Source organism: Aquarana catesbeiana, linkage group LG06, assembly GCF_042186555.1.
Source record: "Aquarana catesbeiana isolate 2022-GZ linkage group LG06, ASM4218655v1, whole genome shotgun sequence".
Taxonomy (NCBI): Eukaryota; Metazoa; Chordata; class Amphibia; order Anura; family Ranidae; genus Aquarana; species Aquarana catesbeiana.
This window is the reverse complement of record NC_133329.1, coordinates 80,873,735-80,893,807: the sequence shown is the minus strand read 5'-3', so window position 1 is coordinate 80,893,807 and position 20,073 is coordinate 80,873,735. Positions and strand designations below refer to the sequence as shown.

The following is a 20,073-nucleotide window of genomic DNA, read 5'->3' as shown; positions in this document are numbered from 1 at the left end:
TGTCAGGTGACAATATTGTCCCATGATTGGGGTGCCATTGAAAATAACTGGATCACAATCTGGAATCGAAGTAATTCCGCCCGCTATCCGGAAGGCCTAGGTGTGATCGCAGCCTAAGCGTCTTCTATCAGTTGCTGGGTTCACCTTCTATAGATTCTGGGGGAACATTTTCTTCCTCAAACATTCCACACATTTGCTTCATTCTTCATTCCACCCTTGTATAGCGCTTTTCTCTCTGAGGACTCCAAGTATTGGAGAAGGCGTTGGCCGGGAATCGAACCCGGGTCAGCTGCTTGAAAGGCAGCTATGCTCACCACTGCACCACCAACGCAAGGTAGCATGTCTTTGTAGTGTGGGAGGAAACCGGAGTACCCGGAGGAAACCCACGCAAGCACAGGGAGAACATGCAAACTCCATGCAGATAGTGTCCTGGTCAGGATTTGAACCATGGCCCCCAGTGCTGCAAGGCTAACCCCTAAGCCTCTGTGCTGCCTGTATGCGGCCTCTGTTCTCTAAGGCCCGCCCCCGCTGAACGGAGTTCATCAATTATGTCCACTCAAAGAGCCTCCAGAAGAAATCCAAACTTATCCTAAACTGCAATCTATGTATATAACAATCCAAAACACACCCAAAGAATACCGGCCTCCAACCTCCCCTCAGCCGGTCCAACACACGCCCAAGGGGGGGGGTATGGAAGAGGGAGAGAGGGAGGAAAGGAGGGGGGGAGGGAAGGTTAGGGGTAAGGAAGGGGTGTGGGGGTTCCCCCCAACCCTCACCCCCTTCTTTCTCCAACCTTCCCCCCCCCTTTTCCTCCCTCTCTCTTCCATACTCCCCCTTGTTCTTCAGGTGATTATGTTTTGGCGACATATTGTCGAACCTTAAAGCTTCTGCAGAAGCTACAGAAAGGTAAATAGAGGGCTGATGGGAAGACCCTCCGGTTACTGGAGTGGCAGCTCGCACCAGTGTAGGGACCTGTGTTGGTACAGCCGTACCTGGTCCCAGGGAGGCTTCCTCAGACTTTTTGTTGAGTCTTCTTCTAGGAACAGCCAATAGTCTTGTTTGTCCAGCTGCATTGATAGTTGTTGATTCAGAAGTTCCAAAAACGAAAATGGAGGGCTGATGGGAAAACCCTCTGGTTACTGAAGTGGCAGCCACCAGTGTAGGGACCTGTGTTGGTACAGCCATACCTGGTCCCTCGGGAGGGTTCCTTAGAATTTTTGTTGAGTCTTCTTCTAGGAACAGTCAATCATCTTGTTTGTCCATTTACATTCATAGTTGGTGATTCAGAAGCTCCAAAAAGGGAAATAGAGGGCTGATGGGAAGGCCCTCTAAATACTGGAGTGGCAGCCGCCACCAGTGTAGGGACCTGTGTTGGTACAGCCATACCTGGTCCCTCGGGAGGGTTCCTTCGAATTTTTGTTGAGTCTTCTTCTAGGAACAGTCAATCATCTTGTTTGTCCATTTACATTCATAGTTGGTGATTCAGAAGCTCCAAAAAGGGAAATAGAGGGCTGATGGGAAGGCCCTCTGAATACTGGAGTGGCAGCCGCCACCAGTGTAGGGACCTGTGTTGGTAAAGCCGTATCTGGTCCCTGGGAGGGTTCCTCAGACTTTTAGTTGAGTCTGTGATTCAGAAGCTGCTGATGAACGTCACATTCTGCCAAAGTCTCAGTGGTAACGCCACAATCTGCCGGTGTCTTAGTGGGAAAGTTACATTCTGCCCGAGTCTCAACAGAGTCGTTGCATGCTGGAGGAGTCTCGATGTGAATGACACGTGGTTGATTTAACATTTTTTCCACCCTTTTGGTTATTTTCTTTCCCAACAGAGCTGCACCGTGCTCATTAAAGTGCAGTCCATCCCTGCTGTAGAGCAAGTGACCAATTGAAAAGTCAGTCCAGGTCTCCATGAAGCCAAACCCCTCCTTCCTGCACCAATTCTTCAGCCACTTGCTAAGCTCCCTAAGCTCCTGTTGCCTCCTTGGAGTGGCTCGAGGTACAGGCAGTATTTCTGAAAATGCTGCCTTGGAGGTCCTTTTCTTCAATATAGCCCCTAAGTCCCTGAAATCATTTTGTAGGGTGCTCCATTTTCTTCTAATGTTGTCATTGGTTCCAATATGTACCATGACAACTGGATCCTCTCCAGCCCCATCCAACAATGCATCCATCCGATCTGCAATGTCCCGAACTCGTGCGACTGGGAAACAATATACTGTTCGTTGATCGCGGTCATTCTGACAGATTGCCCTCTCTGTCCCTCTAATAACAGAGTCCCCTACCACCAGGATCTGCCTATCCTTTTCTTTAAGCTTGCCCTCATCTTCATGGGAGGAGATATTCAAATGGCTGCCCTGGTATTTTGGTGGGTTCTCAACATGAACCTCACATTGTGCTGTAGTCTCAACATGAATGTGACATTCAGGTGGTGTCTCAATGTGAATGTCACATGCTGGTGGAGTATCTGTGTGAATGTCACATGCTGGTGGAGTATCTGTGTGAACGTCACATGCTGGTGGAGTCTCCGTGTGAACTACACATGCTGGTGGAGGCTCCGTGTGAACGTCACAAGCTGGTGGTGTCTCCGTGTGAACGTCACATGCTGGTGGCGTCTCCGTGTGAACGTCACATGCTAGTGGAATCTCCATGTGAACATCCCATGCTGGTGAAGTCTTCGTGTGAACGTCACATGCTGATGGTGTCTTCGTGTGAACGTCACATGCTGGTGGCGTCACCGTGTGAACGTCACATGCTGGTGGTGGATTTAACATTTTTTCCACCCTTTTGGTTATTTTCTTTCCCAACAGAGCTGCACCCTGCTCATTTAAGTGCAGTCCATCCCTGCTGTAGAGCAAGTGACCCATTGAAAAGTCAGTCCAGGTCTCCATGAAGCCAAACCCCTCCTTCCTGCACCAGTTCTTGAGCCACTTGCTAAGCTCCCTAAGCTCCTGTTGCCTCCTTGGTGTGGCTCGAGGTACAGGCAGTATTTCTGAAAATGCTGCCTTGGAGGTCCTTTTCTTCAATATGGCCCCTAAGTCCCTGAAATCATTTTGTAGGGTGCTCCATTTTCTTCTAATGTTGTCATTGGTTCCAATATGTACCATGACAACTGGATCCTCCCCAGCCCCATCCAACAATCCGTCCATCCGATCTGCAATGTCCCGAACTCGTGCGACTGGGAAACAATATACTGTTCGTTGATCACGGTCATTCTGACAGATTGCCCTCTCTGTCCCTCTAATAACAGAGTCCCCTACCACCAGGATCTGCCTATCCTTTTCTTTAGGCTTGCCCTCATCTTCATGGGAGGAGATATTCAAATGGCTTCCCTGGTATTTTGATGGGTTCTCAACATGAACCTCACATTGTGCTGTAGTCTCAACATGAATGTGACATTCAGGTGGTGTCTCAATGTGAATGTCACATGCTGGTGGAGTATCCGTGTGAATGTCACATGCTGGTGAAGTATCTGTGTGAACGTCACATGCTGGTGGAGTCTCCGTGTGAACTACACATGCTGGTGGAGGCTCCGTGTGAACGTCACAAGCTGGTGGTGTCTCCGTGTGAACGTCACATGCTGGTGGTGTCTCCGTGTGAACGTCACATGCTAGTGGAATCTCCATGTGAACATCCCATGCTGGTGAAGTCTCCGTGTTAACGTCACATGCTGGTGGTGTCTTCGTGTGAACGTCACATGCTGGTGGCATCTCCGTGTGAACGTCACATGCTGGTGGTGAATTTAACATTTTTTCCACCCTTTTGGTTATTTTCTTTCCCAACAGAGCTGCACCCTGCTCATTTAAGTGCAGTCCATCCCTGCTGTAGAGCAAGTGACCAATTGAAAAGTCAGTCCAGGTCTCCATGAAGCCAAACCCCTCCTTCCTGCACCAATTCTTCAGCCACTTGCTAAGCTCCCTAAGCTCCTGTTGCCTCCTTGGTGTGGCTCGAGGTACAGGCAGTATTTCTGAAAATGCTGCCTTGGAGGTCCTTTTCTTCAATATAGCCCCTAAGTCCCTGAAATCATTTTGTAGGGTGCTCCATTTTCTTCTAATGTTGTCATTGGTTCCAATATGTACCATGACAACTGGATCCTCCCCAGCCCCATCCAACAATCCGTCCATCCGATCTGCAATGTCCCGAACTCGTGCGACTGGGAAACAATATACTGTTCGTTGATCGCGGTCATTCTGACAGATTGCCCTCTCTGTCCCTCTAATAACAGAGTCCCCTACCACCAGGATCTGCCTATCCTTTTCTTTATGCTTGCCCACATCTTCATGGGAGGAGATATTCAAATGGCTGCCCTGGTATTTTGGTGGGTTCTCAACATGAACCTCACATTGTGCTGTAGTCTCAACATGAATGTGACATTCAGGTGGTGTCTCAATGTGAATGTCACATGCTGGTGGAGTATCCATGTGAATGCCACATGCTGGTGGAGTATCCTTGTGAACGTCACATGCTGGTGGAGTCTCCGTGTGAACTACACATGCTGGTGGAGGCTCCGTGTGAACATCACATGCTGGTGGTGTCTCCGTTTGAACGTTACATGCTGGTGGTGTCTCCGTGTGAACGTCACATGCTGGTGGTGTCTCCGTTTGAACATCACATGTTGGTGGAGTATCCTTGTGAACGTCACATGCTGGTGGAGTCTCCGTGTGAACTACACATGCTGGTGGAGGCTCCATGTAAACGTCACATGCTGGTGGTGTCTCCGTCTGAATGTCACATGCTGGTGGTGTCTCCGTGTGAACGTCACATGCTGGTGGTGTCTCAATGTGAATGTCACATGCTGGTGGAGTATCCGTGTGAATGTCACATGCTGGTGGAGTATCCTTGTGAACGTCACATGCTGGTGGAGTCTCCGTGTGAACTACACATGCTGGTGGAGGCTCCGTGTGAACGTCACATGCTGGTGGTGTCTCCGTTTGAACGTCACATGCTGGTGGTGTCTCCGTTTGAACGTCACATGCTGGTGGTGTCTCCGTGTGAACGTCACATGCTGGTGGAGTCTGCATGTGAACATCCCATGCTGGTGAAGTCTCTGTGTTAACGTCACATGCTGGTGGTGTCTCCATGTGAACGTCACATGCTGGTGGGGACTCCTTGTGAACGTTACATGCTGGTGGGGACTCCTTGTGAACGTCACATGCTGGTGGAGTCTCAATGTAGCTTTCATATTCTGTCTCGCTCACTGGGGTAGTCCTGCCTTGTGAGCTGTGTCTGCAGTAAATACCGCGTACATCTGCAATAAAAAAGAATCAGATTTAGCACCTTCACCTACAATATATATATATATATATATATATATATATATATATATATATATATATATATATATATACAACATAAAATTATGGAGAGAAAAGTTCAAAATTCCAGTGCAAGGGACAATAAATAATCCCAACATGACAGGGACACAGGGATGACTAATGGCCTTCATATAAAAATTTTGGTTGCCTGGCAGTTATGCCGACCCACTAAAATGAAAAAGGGGTCTGATTCTTCACTTTCGGGTGCGGTGGAGTAATCTGCAGTGCTTCTGTTTCTTATTATTAAACACCCGTGATGATGAATGCGGACATATTTAATAAATAGCATCCCCCAGGACACCTACAGTGTCCCATCTGATAACAAATAGAGATCATACACCCATCAGCATGACCAACATACACATAAGAAGGGCCTAAAGATCAAACCTACCATGCGTATCCTCAAAACTCACCGTAACTGTCAGAACAAAGACATAGCAGCCACCTCCTGCTCCATGGCCGGCTCTGTGGCTGGGGCCACCAGTCCCGTCTGGCCTGGTGGCCGCTATGTCTTTGTTCTGACAGATACGGTGAGTTTTAAGGATACGCTTGGTAGGTTTGATCTTCAAGCCCTTCTTATGTGTATGTTGGTCTTGGTGATGGGTGCATGATCTCTATTTGTTATCAGATGGGACACTGTAGGTGGCCTGGGTACCTCTTCTTACATCAGTTTTGGACCCTTTAGTAGTGTGCATTAGCTTGATTACATTCTATATACATGGTGAGTTTTATGTTCATGTTGTGTGCTTCTCTGTATAGTGCTGACCCTCATGGATATTCATTAGGGGTGCAACGGATCAAAAAACTCACGGTTCAGATCGTTCCTCGGATCAGGAGTCACAGTTCGGATCAACAAAAAAAATCTCCCCCACTGTAATATCCACAATCTCCCCCACTAATATATTAGCAGGGTATGGCAGGGTATTGCAGGGTATTGCAGGGTATTGGCAGGGTATTGGCGGGTATATTGGCAGAGTATTGGCAGGGTATTGGCACAGTATTGGCAGGGTATGGCAGAGTATTGGCAGGGTATGGAAGAGTATTGGCAGGGTATGAAAGAGTATTGGCAGGGTATGAAAGAGTATTGGCAGGGTATGGAAGAGTATTGGCAGGGTATGGCAGAGTATTGGCAGGGTATGGCAGGGTATGGCAGAGTATTGGCAGGGTATGGAAGAGTATTGGCAGGGCATTGCAGAGTATTGTCAGGGCATTGCAGAGTATTGTCAGGGCATTGCAGAGTATTGGCAGGAGTCACGGTTCGGATCAACAAAAAAAAAATCTCCCCCACTGTAATATCCACAATCTCCCCCACTGTAATATATTAGCAGGGTATGGCAGAGTATTGCAGGGTATTGGCGGGTATATTGGCAGAGTATTGGCAGGGTATTGGCAGGGTATTGGCAGGGTATGGCAGAGTATTGGCAGGGTATGGCAGAGTATTGGCAGGGTATGGCAGAGTATTGGCAGGGTATGGCAGAGTATTGGCAGGGTATGGAAGAGTATTGTCAGGGCATAGCAGAGTATTGTCAGGGCATAGCAGAGTATTGTCAGGGTATTGCAGAGTATTGTCAGGGCATTGCAGAGTATTGTCAGGGCATTGCAGAGTATTTGCAGGGCATTGCAGAGTATTGTCAGGGCATTGCAGAGTATTGGCAGGAGTCACGGTTCGGATCAACAAAAAAAAATCTCCCCCACTGTAATATCCACAATCTCCCCCACTGTAATATATTAGCAGGGTATGGCAGAGTATTGCAGGGTATTGGCGGGTATATTGGCAGAGTATTGGCAGAGTATTGGCAGGGTATGGCAGAGTATTGGCAGGGTATGGCAGAGTATTGTCAGGGTATGGAAGAGTATTGTCAGGGCATAGCAGAGTATTGTCAGGGTATTGCAGAGTATTGTCAGGGCATTGCAGAGTATTGTCAGGGCATTGCAGAGTATTGTCAGGGCATTGCAGAGTATTGTCAGGGTATTGCAGAGTATTGTCAGGGCATTGCAGAGTATTGTCAGGGCATTGGCAGGGCATTGCAGAGTATTGGCAGGGCATTGCAGAGTATTGGCAGGGCATTGCAGAGTATTGGCAGGAGTCACGGTTCGGATCAACAAAAAAAAATCTCCCCCACTGTAATATCCACAATCTCCCCCACTGTAATATATTAGCAGGGTATGGCAGAGTATTGCAGGGTATTGGCGGGTATATTGGCAGAGTATTGGCAGAGTATTGGCAGGGTATGGCAGAGTATTGGCAGGGTATGGCAGAGTATTGTCAGGGTATGGAAGAGTATTGTCAGGGCATAGCAGAGTATTGTCAGGGTATTGCAGAGTATTGTCAGGGCATTGCAGAGTATTGTCAGGGCATTGCAGAGTATTGTCAGGGCATTGCAGAGTATTGTCAGGGTATTGCAGAGTATTGTCAGGGCATTGCAGAGTATTGTCAGGGCATTGCAGAGTATTGTCAGGGCATTGGCAGGGCATTGCAGAGTATTGGCAGGGCATTGCAGAGTATTGGCAGGGCATTGCAGAGTATTGGCAGGAGTCACGGTTCGGATCAACAAAAAAAAATCTCCCCCACTGTAATATCCACAATCTCCCCCACTGTAATATATTAGCAGGGTATGGCAGAGTATTGCCGGGTATTGCAGGGTATTGCCGGGTATATTGGCAGAGTATTGGCAGGGTATTGGCAGGGTATTGGCAGAGTATTGGCAGGGTATGGCAGAGTATTGGCAGGGTATGGAAGAGTATTGGCAGGGTATGGCAGAGTATTGTCAGGGTATGGAAGAGTATTGTCAGGGCATAGCAGAGTATTGTCAGGGCATTGCAGAGTATTGTCAGGGTATTGCAGAGTATTGTCAGGGCATTGCAGAGTATTGTCAGGGCATTGCAGAGTATTGTCAGGGCATTGGCAGGGCATTGCAGAGTATTGGCAGGGCATTGCAGAGTATTGGCAGGGCATTGCAGAGTATTGGCAGGAGTCACGGTTCGGATCAACAAAAAAAAATCTCCCCCACTGTAATATCCACAATCTCCCCCACTGTAATATATTAGCAGGGTATGGCAGAGTATTGCCGGATATTGCCGGGTATATTGGCAGAGTATTGGCAGGGTATTGGCAGGGTATTGGCAGAGTATTGGCAGGGTATGGCAGAGTATTGGCAGGGTATGGAAGAGTATTGGCAGGGTATGGAAGAGTATTGGCAGGGTATTGGCAGGGTATGGCAGAGTATTGGCAGGGTATGGCAGAGTATTGGCAGGGTATGGCAGAGTATTGGCAGGGCATTGCAGAGTATTGTCAGGGCATTGCAGAGTATTGTCAGGGCATTGCAGAGTATTGCCAGGGCATTGCAGAGTATTGCCAGGGCATTGCAGAGTATTGTCAGGGCATTGCAGAGTATTGGCACTGCTGCCATCCGAACTCTCCCCTCCACTGTACAGATCAGTACACAGAGGGGAGAGAGGAACCGGCGTCATGACATAACGCCGGTTTGTTACAAGTGATCGCTCCGTCATTTGACGGAGCAATCACGTGGTAAACGGCCGCCGGGTGTACCAAGATGGCCGCCGCTCCGGAGCTAGGCTGAAGCCGCGGCCTTTCCTATGGCCGAGGCCACAGAGCGCTCTGCGGATCGCGGGTGTCCCGATCCGCGGAGGTTGATCCGTACGGATCACAGATCAATGACGATCCGTTGCACCCCTAATATTCATTGAACATATTTATGTTGTTATATCTTTTTGATACACATTTACTTTGATAACAGAAATGTTAATTTACGGTTATGCATAATTACTAAAAATTCTTTATGCAAATTTTTGGAATTATTGTTTATTTTTTATTTTGATTGTATTTGTCTTTTTGTAGCTACATATTGCTTTATAAGCTCCTGAAGAAGCTGAAACGTGAAACATGTCAAGCAACAAGCATCACGCTGGTTACAGTAACTACTTTATGTGTATATTGTACATGTGCACTGAATTGTCTTTATGAAATGTGGACAACATTCATTGTCCCCCTGTTTCTTTTAAAACTTTGGACTCCAATAACGATGTTTTTATAAAAAAATATATTTTTGTGTGTTTTTTGCACCATTAAAGAAGATCCTGTTCCTTTAAAGCCTGTTATAGAGCACAGTGCTTGTGCTGTGTATGAAATAGCTGGCTGATCCTACCAGTTTCTACCCTCCCCCCTCTGCGCTGACTCCCATGTATCAGGGCTGCAGAGTCCTGACACCGGAGTCCTGACAGAGGCTTCTTACCACGTGATCATCGTGTGAACCTGGAAGTGTCGGGAAACGGCATTCTTCAGTTCGCGCTGACAGGGAGACCCAATCGGCAGCTCTCTCTGTCAGAGGGGGGGTCTGTGCTGATGATCAGCACATTGATTATCAGTGCAGCCCCCATGAGAGGTGCCCAACAACTGCCAGCAGTGTCCCCTCAAAGTCTCTCAGTCCCCACCACAGTGCCCATCAGTGCTGCCTATAAGTGCCCATCAGTGCTGCATATCAGTGCTAACTCATCAGTGCACATCAGTGAAGGAGAAAACAACATTTTATGACAAAATAAGAAAAAAGTTTTTTTGTTCAAAAATTGGGTCTTTTTTAGACCCCGAGGTGATGAAATACCAGCAAAAGAAAGCTCTATTTGTGGGAAGAAAATGATAAAAATGTAGTTTGGGTACAGTGTTGTATGACCGTGTAATTGTCATTCAAAGTGGGACAGCGCTGAAAGCTGAAAATTGTCCTGGGAAGGAAGTGGGGGAAGTGCCGGTATTGAAGTGGTGAATTTTCAACTGCCATAATGCTGCACATGTGATCCAATCAGTGCCAATCAGTGCCCATCACTTCCTGTTGTCTCCTTCCGTTTGTATCCCAGAGATCTCCTGTATCGGTTCTTTATATTTATCATTATATAGAGAGATTTCAGAATAAATGGCCTTTTTTATAAAACTTTACATATTAACTAAATTATATATCACTCCTTTTTAAGGTCATTAATCGATTAATCTAAACAATAATCAGCCAACTAATCGATTATGAATATAATCGTTAGTTGCAGCCCTAGTGTGTGTGTATATTATATATATGTGTGTGGGGGGGGGTGACATGCATTGTGATATATGTATGTGTGTGTATATTATATATATCACAATGCATGTCACCCCCTCCCCCCCACATATATATATATATAATATACACACATACATATATCACAATGCATGTCACCCCCCCCCCCCCACACACACACACAGTGATATTTATATATATATAAATAACCAATAGCGAAGCTTGGTGGGAATTTCAGGTGCTGGAAGATCCAGACTCCCAGTATAACAAATACATTTCCTTCTTTGTTGGTGTTCAGAAGATTCCGTATCTGATAAACATTCTTTATCCAAATCATCCCCATTATTATATTATCAAATAATGAGCAAAACTGCAGAGAATACAAAACTCCTTCCTTCTCCCTCCGATCTCTATCACAGTCTGATTGTGTATGTGACGTTTCTATGGTAATATTTCCATCCCATAATAATATCATTCATTCCTTCCTGTCTAAAGACTTCCACCAAATGTCACCTCTGCACCCCACAAAGAGAACATTTCTTTATTTTATTTTTTATTTGGATTTCTTGTCCACTGCAGCAAAAAAAGCTTTTTATTAATGGGGGAGGGGAGGGGGAGGAGTCATACTGATCAGTTATCTCCCCCAAAACACAATGATTGCACATTCATAACTAATATCTCATCAATATCACCCCAATAATATATATATATATATATATATATATATATATATATATATATATATAGATCACTCCAATAATCATAATAATATATATATCACCCCAATAATTTATTGGGGGATCACAATATCCGACTCTTCCAGCCTTGTGAATGAAGTCTTTAGACAGGAAGGAATGGATGATATTATTATGGGATGGAGGTATTACCATAGAAACGTCACATACACAATCCTTCCCATAGGAGGTCCAGTGCAGTCATGTCAGTTATTGTCATGGCGACGCAGCCCCAGCCAGCTGCCTCATTTGCATATAAGGAGTAATTATTATTGGGGTGATCTATATATATATATTATTGGAGTGATCTATATATATATATATATATATATATATATATATATATAATATAAATGATTGGGGTGATATATATATATATATATATATATATATATATATATATATATATATATATATATATATATATATATATTATTATTGGAGTGATCTATATATATATAAATCGCCCCAATATTAATGATATATATATATATATATATCAGTGGGGGGGGGGGGTAAATATGTTATGAACGATGATGAGTTGTTTAATTTATTGATCAATTTTGGATTGGAGGATTGGATATTATAGCGCCCCGTACCCCATTATTTCTATGATTTATATTGCTGGGGGGGATGGTACAATTACCATCATATATCAGTAATTGGGAGGGGAGGGGGTCACCTATTTCTGGTATATAGTATATATCCATTACCCGACCATTCCTCACCATACACACCTCTGATTGTCAATAGAACTATCTATCACCCCTCCATATAATAAATGTCACTTTATTACACCCCCCATAAGAAAGCTACATCTGTCTGTATAATCACTGGGGGGGAGGGGGGAGGGGGGTGTAATGATCACTGGGGGGAGGAGGGGTGTAATGATCACTGGGGGGGAGGGGGGTATTTAGAAGTAAAAAACAAAATAGTTTTATTTCCAATATTTCATCATAGAATCCATTCAATCAATAATCGTTTATCATCGTCATGGTGATGGGAATAATTGGTGTCGGTCCAGCACAGCATTTATAGGGAGATTTATGAAGCACCCCGTGATGTGTGGGGTACCGTACCCCGGATTTCTATGGGGGACCTAATAAAGGGGGTCCGACCCGCTACTAGCAAGTGGGAAATAATAAAGTGGCTGGTGAGTGTACAGTATATATACAGTATCTGACAAAAGTAAGTACACCCCTCAGTCACATGTGTGTAAATCTTTTCTTCTATCTTTTCATGTGACAACACTGAAGAAATGAAACTTTGCTACAATGTAAAGTAGTGAGTGTACAGCTTGTATAACAGTGTAAATTTGCTATCCCCTCAAAATAACTCAACACACAGCCATTAATGTCTAAACCGCTGGCAACAAAAGTCAGTACACCCCTAAGTGAAAATTGGGCCCAAAGCGTCAATATTTTGTGTGGCCACCATTATTTTCCAGCACTGCCTTAACCCTCTTGGGCATGGAGGTCACCAGAGCTTCACAGGTTGTCACTGGAGTCCTCTTCCCCTCCTCCATGATGACATCACAGAGCTGGTGGATGTTAGAGACCTTGCGCTCCTCCACCTTCCGTTTGGGGATTTCCCACAGATTATCAATAGGGTTTAGGTCTGGAGACATGCTTGGCCAGTCCATCACCTTTACCCTAATGGCTATGTGTTGAGTTATATTGAGGGGGCACCTAATTTAACACACCTGCTCGTAATTCACACCTGAGACCTTGTAACACTAACGAGTCACATGACACCGGGGAGGGAAAATGGCTAATTGGGCCCAATTTGGAGATTTTCACTTAGGGGTGTACTGACTTTTGTTGCCAGCGGTTTAGACATTAATGGCTGTGTGTTGAGTTATTTTGAGGGGACAGCAAATTTACACTGTTATACAAGCTGTACACTCGTTACTTTACATTGTAGAAAAGTGTAGTTTCTTCAGTGTTGTCACATGAAAAGGAAGAAGAAAAGATTTACACAAATGTCACTGAGAGGTGTACTTACTTTTGTCAGATAGTAAGTGCAGAGGGTATGACAGTGACATTTTAGAGGCGGACCCAATTTTTGGCCGCTAAAACACATTGGTCGAAAATGGTGTTTTTTTTACATTCGGCCGAAAGAAAAAATGTGCCAATAATGGCACCGAAAACAGGGTGGTCCGCCCTGGAGGGCACACATGGCGGGGGTGTCATCCCCAGTCAGAGCCCTCCCCTCCCTCCTTGTCACGCAGAGCAGCGATCTCTCTCTGTGTCACTGAGCTATATCGTTCGACAGCCCCCTGTGATACACGGCACACTGATCCAGTGGCGGGAAATTGAAGCAGTGTGACGTCGATCATAGGAGGCGGGGCTTTGTTACTGCGGCCCGAGGAATTCCAACCCAGCCCCGGGACACAGCGGGAGATCGGCGCTCTGTGTGATCCGGACACTGATAGGCTTCATGTACACGGGACATTTTTACAACCTCTCCTGAATGATTTAACTTGACAGATAGTAACCCGCGTTTACGTTTAGAAGCGTTAGGCAAAAATGAAAATTTTTTTTTTTAAATATTAAAAAAAAGCCTGTAAACGACACGTGAGCTACCACGTTTAGTGTCTGAAAAGTCGGAAACTTCGGCGTCTAAAATTATTTTTTTTGTCTTCAAAGAAAAGCCTCTAAATGCAACTGCCTAAAAACGTCATTAAACAAACCTGTGTACACATAAGAGAACATTGGAGGAGTTCAGGGGCAGCTGAAAAAAAGCATCCAACTACCTCTGAACAATCCTTTACCAACAGCAGTCAGTGATAACAAGTAGAAGAAACCCTGATCAAGTCCTCATAACTAAGTGTATGTTGTATCAGTGGCGTCACTAGGGTTGGTATCACCTGGTGCAGTAAAACATGGTGTCACCCCCCCCTCCTGTCTAGGCTGTCCAGCACCATGCAGGCAGAGCACGGTCACGGGGCGCACCCCAAACCAGCCCCTGTAAATGATAGTATAGGGTGGTATAGTGGCAGGTTGGGGTGGTATTGGGCAGGTTGGGGTGGTATTGGGCAGGTTGGGTGGCACAGGGCAGGTTGGGGTGGTACAGGTCAGGTTGGGGTGGTACAGGTCAGGTTGGGGTGGTATAGGGCAGGCTGGGGTGGCACAGGGCAGGTTGGGACAGGGCAGGCTGGGGTGCACAGGGCAGGTTAAGGTGGTATAGGGCATGTTGGGCTAGTACAGGGCAGGTTGGGTTGGCACAGGGCAGGTTGGGGTGGTACAGGGCAAGTTAGGATGATATAGGGCAGGTTGGAGTGGCACAGGGCGGCCTGGGGTGGTATAGGGCAGGCTGGGGTGGTACAGGGCAAGCTGGGGTGGTACAGGCAGGCCGGGGTGGTACAGGGCAGGCCGGGGTGGTACAGGGCAAGCCAGGGTGGTACAGGGCAGGCCGGGGTGGTACAGGGCAGGCTGGGGTGGTATAAGGCAGGTTATAACTCTATGTAGTGACACTGTGCAGTGTGCTGAGTAACTTACATAGGTTTTACGCTATGGAGACTGTTTTTGTTTCCTATGTATCCTTATCCTATCTTGAATGAGCTTGATGGGAACGATCTATGCCTATAATACCAACCACAGTCCGGCCATCCATGTGAGCAGGCACAACCCTGCACAAGCGCTAGTGACTCTCTTTTTAACTAAAGGAGTCATTGGTATCTGGTAAGCAGATATCTACTACTTCGAGGTGTTTTCCTTTTCTTAATTTTCCCTTGGTGATGGAAAACTTTGTGTTTACAGCAACAGGATTGGGATAATATTGAAAGATATCACTTCAACTACTTCAATCACTTTTTTATGTGGACAATTAATCACTATATATATATTTTTTCACTATTGTGGGCACTTCAATGTGTAATCTAATTATTATTTGTCAATACTATGATTTTCATTTTTTTGGTAATGCAGGAGATATATTTATTTAGAGCACTTGAATAGTATGGTATCTAGCGCCCCCTAGCTTTCTTACATTTCCATTTTTTTGGTAATGCAGGAGATATATTTATTTGGAGCACTTGAATAATATGGTATCTAGCGCCCCCTATCTTTCTTACATTCCTTTTTTTGATTATCTATTTTTTTGATTATTCAAAAATTGGGGAGCAGCTTACACTGATTGTTTATATTTCCACTAATTTTCTTTATTGTTGGGAATGTTTTTTTACTAGATGTACCACCAGTATATGTAATTCATATATATTATCTGCTATCGACACCACTGGCGCGAAGGTTTTTATTATTTTCAACTTACATAGCATGCCTCATGCCTGCAGATGAAGACTCAGGCGGGGCTGCTGTGTCCTCGCCTCTATGTGCTTCAGCTGCGGGATCAGACATAGTGAAGGAGTCTGTGGGAGGAGTGGAGGAGGCAGCCACACCCCCAGCTCCGCCCACCAACTTCGGCTCACTTGGGGATATTAGACTGAGTGAGGAGTGTTACAGGCAGCCTACCCCGCACGGCTGGATGCAGTGCTCGCACCGCTCCGCTACAATACAGTAATACAAAGCAATACAGTACAATGTTTAGGGGCGGCCCCGGTGTCACCCCTCTGGCGGGTGTCACCTGGTGCGGGCCGCCCCCCCCCCCCCGCACCCCCCGCACCCCCATAGCAACGCCACTGTGTTGTATGATCCATCACTCAGGAGGAATCCAACGTGTGACACCGCTCCGTAGAGCAGTGTGTGCAGCAGGAAATACCTTCCCCCTGCCTGTCTGCCTCCTGTATATTGGCACATAAGGAAGAGAGCGATGCACACAGGAAGTGAAGGTGAAAGTGCTGGTATAGGAGGAAGTGGTGATGTGACCACGTGTTCTCCTCAGAACACACCGCTACTGAACACGTGTGCCTCTCTATGTCCATTACAACATACAACTACCATATCGGAACTCTGACACCTCACAAAAGGATATGTATACCACAAACAATAAATACAAATAGAATGCAAAAATATAGAACCTTTTAATTACTTAAAGTGGTTCTAAGGCCCCTTTCACACTTGTGAGACTTGTCCTGCGACTCGGGACTTCAAAGTCGCATGACAAGTCATACCCCTCGAGTTCCAATGAGCACCATTCATATCGGTGCAACTTCAAAGTAGTCCCTGCACTACTTTGATCTGACATGAGGTCCATAGACACAGGCATTGCTTCAAGTCGCGTCAAAATCGCAACAAAGTCGCTGTAAAAATCGCAGCAAAATCGTGCGACTTTCTGTGAAAGGAGCCTAAAGCCTCAAGGTTTTTTACCTTAGTGCATTCTATGCATTAAAGTGATACTAAAGTAGGGCGGCACAGTGGTGTAGTGGGCAGCACAGTGGTGTAGTGGGGCGGCACAGTGGTGTAGTGGGCAAGACAGTGGTGTAGTGGGCCGCACAGTGGTGTAGTGGGCCGCACAGTTGTGTAGTGGGTGGCACAGTGGTGTAGTGGTTAGCACTCTCGCCTAGCAGTAAAAAGGGTTGCTGGTTCAAATCCCAACCACGACACTACCTGCATGGAGTTTGCATGTTCTCCCTGTGCCTGCGTGGGTTTCCTCCCACATTCCAAAGACATGCTGGTAGGCAGAGGCGTTGCTAGGGGGTGGCTATTGAGGCTATAGCCCCGAATCTGGGGCCCATAGCCCAGAGTCTCTAGGGCAGGGGTTGGCACCCGGTCCGCCACCGCTGAATGCGGGCACCTGGCCCGTGGAAATTTTCGCGGCTGTCCCCTTCATTGGACAGTGGTGAGCGCCCAGTATCACAGGGCTGGATGGGGGCGGGAACCGCAGGAGTTGACTTTTTCATTAAACAGCAGGTGATTGGTTGCTGAACAGTCCTAGCAACCAATCACCAGCCTGTTAATGTGAAAAGTTAACTTCTGTAGTTCCCGCTCCCATCCAGCTCTGTGATGCCGATCTCAGATGCTCTGCTTGCTGTACACCTGTGTAAGGTAAGAGTTCTACTTACACAGTGTGTGTGGTGGGGTGCAGGGGACAGAGGGCACTGCAGTGAGGGGGTGCACTGCTCGGCACTGGTGAGGCTGCATTGCTGGGCACTGGAGGCTGCATAGATGGGCACAGCTGAGCTCTGCATTGTTTATGTAGCCAACTCCTGAGCCCTGGGGCTCTCTGGGGACCCTGATGTAAGGGGGGCTCTGGTTACCCTGATGTAAGGGGGGTGGGATCTCTGGGGACCCTGATGTAAGTAGGAAGGCTCTCTAGGGACCCTGATGTAAGGGGGGTGGGCTCTCTGAGGACCCTGATGTAATGAGGAGGGCTCTGGAGGCCCTAATGTAAGTAGGGAGGCTCTCTAGGGGGGTTCTGGGGACCCCGATGTAAGAGGGGGTGGGCTCTCTGGGGACCCTGATGCAATGAGGGGGGCTCTGGGGACCCTGATGTAATGAGGGGGGCTCTGGGGACCCTCATGTAAGTAGGGAGGCTCTCTAGAGACCCTGATGTAAGGGGGGCTCTGGGGACACTGATGTAAGGGGGGTGGGCTCTCTGAGAACCCTGATGTAAGCAGGAATCCACACTCAGAGATATATATACTGTACACCCACACGTATATTATATACATGTGTATGACTTTCTTTACTTCACTACTATGGGCTCTAGCCCCAGATTTTTTGTAGACCTAGCAACGCCTCTGTTTCAGGTTATGAGTAATATGAGAACTGACAGACATACATACCAAGGCATGCTCATTGTGCTCCATGTATTGTGTGGAATGTAGTTTTTTTTCACTCCTTTCCAGTGGGGAGAGCTAAAAACGTTATAGTAAATATCGATATTTACAGTCGGGCTGTAGGTAAAAGTGTGCCCCATTAGGATTTGGTTTTAATGGCTACTGCATACTTTAGAAGCCACACAATGCAGCGAATGGGAATGCAATACATATCTTGCTCATATGGTAGTTACAAACTATAAATTGAGACAACATTTTTACATGGTATTATAATGGTTTTGTACATTACTATTTGTCAGTACTAAAACATTTAAAAGAAAATGTTATTTTTACCGTTAGGTAACTCTAATATTACATTAAATTATTTTGTATGCTCATATCAAGGCAGCAATGGAAGCCTTAGGTTCATATTTTATTTTTATTTTTACTCACCTCAAGCTGAAAAAAGTTTACAGGGCTGAGTACTGTAGCTCAAGCAGAAATGTAACACACAAGGGAACAAGTCTAAGCAGTGAATGATTCCCTCCCTGAAGTTGGTCCCACACCAGATTTCAATTATGCCCCGTACACACGGTCGGACTTTGTTCGGACATTCCGACAACAAAATCCTAGGATTTTTTCCAATGGATGTTGGCTCAAACTTGTCTTGCATACACACGGTCACACAAAGTTGTCGGAAAATCCGATCATTCTGAACACGGTGACGTAAAACACGTACGTCGGGACCATAAACGGGGCAGTGGCCAATAGCTTTCATCTCTTTATTTATTCTGAGCATGCGTGGCACTTTGTCCGTCGGATTTGTGTACACACGATCGGAATTTCCGACAACGGATTTTGTTGTCGGAAAATTTTATATCCTGCTCTCAAACTTTGTGTGTCGGAAAATCCAATGGAAAATGTGTGATGGAGCCCACACACGGTCGGAATTTCCGACAACAAGGTCCTATCACACATTTTCCATCGGAAAATCTGACCATGTGTACGGGGCATTAGAGTAGTGTGAAAGAACTTCTGCTGTGCTCTTTGCTGAAACTATGAGAATTACTTATCTAATCATTGATTGTGGGCAGGTGGCAAGTAAATTGTGTTTGCGTCCCTGCCTTGCTGACCCTCAGCCTAAAGTACTCCTCCCTCATCTGCAGAGCAGCGCAGGGAAATTATATTTATTTATTTATGGTACTTATATAGCACTGTCAATTTACGCAGACGCTTTACATATAAATTGTACATTCACATCAGTCCCTACCCTCAAGGAGCTTACACTCTAAGGTCCCTAACTCACATTCATACATACTAGGGATAATTTAGACAGGATCCAATTAACCTCCCAGCATGTCTTTGGAGTGTGGGAGGAAACCGGAGTACCTGGAGGAAACCCATGCAGGCACAGGGAGAACAAGCAAACTCCAGGCAGGTAATGTTGTGATTGGGATTTGAACCAGCAAACCTTCTTACTGCTAGGTGAAAGTTCTACCCACTACACCACTGTGCCGCCCCACAGCATGAGTGTACTGCGATTATCCCTGCCAGCCCACATATCCTGTCCATTGGAAGCACTTGTGTTTGACATCATGTGCATAGCTCCCAACTGTCCCTGATTTCGAGGGACCGTCCCTGATTTGGAGCAATGTCCCTCTGTCCCTCATTCCTCCTCATTTGTCCCTCATTTTGGTCTGATCTATATAGATGTATATAAAATGCATTTTTTATCTTTCAGAAAGTGTTTCTCAGTGCTAAACCTTTCATCCAAATTCTAAATTGCTGCCTTTGTACATTTTAAAAGCCAATATAAAGGAATAGTAGTGGTAAATAAAAGCCCTTGTGGACTTAATTAATCTTTTTGTTTGTTAATTCTCCTTTCAAGGGGGTGAGGCAGGGGGCGTGTCCTATGCCTACATACATTTGCTAGTAGGTGTCCCTCATTCCCATCTCAAAATGTTGGGAGATATGCATGTGGAATAACCAAAAGAGGTGGGCCAGCAGGGATCAGTGTGCCAGTACGGGTAGATTTCTTATAGCAGCTTCCCTGCACTGCTCTGCTTGTGGAGAAAAGTGCTATATACCAGACCACTGCCACATGACCCCCCATACTATGCCCTCCTGACCTCCCTGTACTCTGCCCTGCTCATCCCTCTGTACTGTGCCCTCCTGACCTTCCTATTCTCTGCCCTCCTGACCCCCTGTACTCTGCCTTCCTGACCTCTCCCCATACTCTGCCCTGTTGACCCCCCTGTATTCTGCTCAAATGCCCCCCCCCCCATACTTTGCCCTCCTGATCCCCTGTACTATGC

The 20,073-nt window shown here is 46.2% G+C and overlaps 1 non-coding gene across 1 annotated transcript; it reads right to left on the bottom strand.

Annotated features, from left to right (window-relative positions):
* Positions 1-259: 259 nt before the first annotated feature.
* Positions 260-331, bottom strand: TRNAE-UUC (transfer RNA glutamic acid (anticodon UUC)). The gene has a single exon. It is a non-coding gene; the product is annotated as a tRNA-Glu (tRNA).
* Positions 332-20,073: the final 19,742 nt, after the last annotated feature.